The sequence below is a fragment of the Trichechus manatus genome, unplaced genomic scaffold (assembly GCF_000243295.1).
Source record: "Trichechus manatus latirostris isolate Lorelei unplaced genomic scaffold, TriManLat1.0 scaffold04346, whole genome shotgun sequence".
In the NCBI taxonomy this organism is placed as follows: domain Eukaryota; kingdom Metazoa; phylum Chordata; class Mammalia; order Sirenia; family Trichechidae; genus Trichechus; species Trichechus manatus.
In genome coordinates this window covers 557-1549 of record NW_004448282.1, presented here as the reverse complement: position 1 = coordinate 1549, position 993 = coordinate 557, and the positions used below count along the sequence as shown (strand labels likewise).

The window sequence follows — 993 nt, the reverse complement described above, 5'->3', positions numbered from 1 at the left end:
GAGCAGCGGAGAGGACCCTTCTGGAGGTGACCCCGGAGCTCATCGCCTCTTCAGAGGTTGGAGATCTGAACGCTTGGGGAGAGGAGTCAAGGATCCCGCGAGCAAGTGCGCCTGAGGCTCTGGATCCGATAGGAGTTTCAATCTCGGTGGCACCTTTACACGCAATGAGTATGCTCTTTTACTCAGGCCAGAAAAAATTTTAGTATTTAAAAACACACTTGTGCCCCCAAATAAATAGTGAATAAGACCTAATTTCCAATAACGCATCGCCCTCTCCCCGCTGCCGCCTCCCCCATCAGGGTTTAGAGGAGAGAAGGGTTTTGGTCCGGGAGGAAGGAGCTTGGGCCGCAGCTCCAAGGTCCCGGGAGCGAGAGTCTCCGCTCTCCTCGTGCTCCCCGCGGTTGTTGGCGGCCCTCGCCCCCTCCGCTCGCGCTCTTCCCGAGCCGGAGTCCGCGAAACCCGGTTCTCAGCGTGACCCGGTCCAGAAGGAACTGGGGGAAATATCGAGGTTTCGGGACTCTTGATTCCCACGTCCGGTGAGTCCGCGGGACCCTGCGCAGGCTCTTCGAGCCTCGGGTTTGTCGGTGGGAAAAGGTAAGAGGTTGTGTCCATTAAATCCTAGACCCAGACATTGCTTTCACACTAAGTGTATATTGACGCTAACTCTGGGAAGAAATTGGTGATTATGTAGGAAAAGTGAGGGGCCCGATGACCGGCTTGCTCAGTCGGTAGAGCATGAGACTCTTAATCTCAGGGTCGTGGGCTCGAGCCCCACGTTGGGCGTGTGTATTTATCCTGATTTCCATTTTTATGGAATCTCCTCTAGTCAGCTACCATAAGAATTTAAATTAAAATATATATATATAGTGTTGCCTTCGAGTCGTTTCTTATTCATAGTGACCCTATAGGACAGAGTAGAACTTCTTTACAGGGTTTCCAAGAACGGATGGTCGATTAGAACTGCCGACCTTCTGATTGGCAGCCAGGCTCTTA

At 52.4% G+C, this 993-nt stretch overlaps 1 non-coding gene across 1 annotated transcript; it reads left to right on the top strand.

The window, feature by feature from the left end:
* Nucleotides 1-710: 710 nt before the first annotated feature.
* Nucleotides 711-783, top strand: TRNAK-CUU (transfer RNA lysine (anticodon CUU)). The gene has a single exon. It is a non-coding gene; the product is annotated as a tRNA-Lys (tRNA).
* Nucleotides 784-993: the final 210 nt, after the last annotated feature.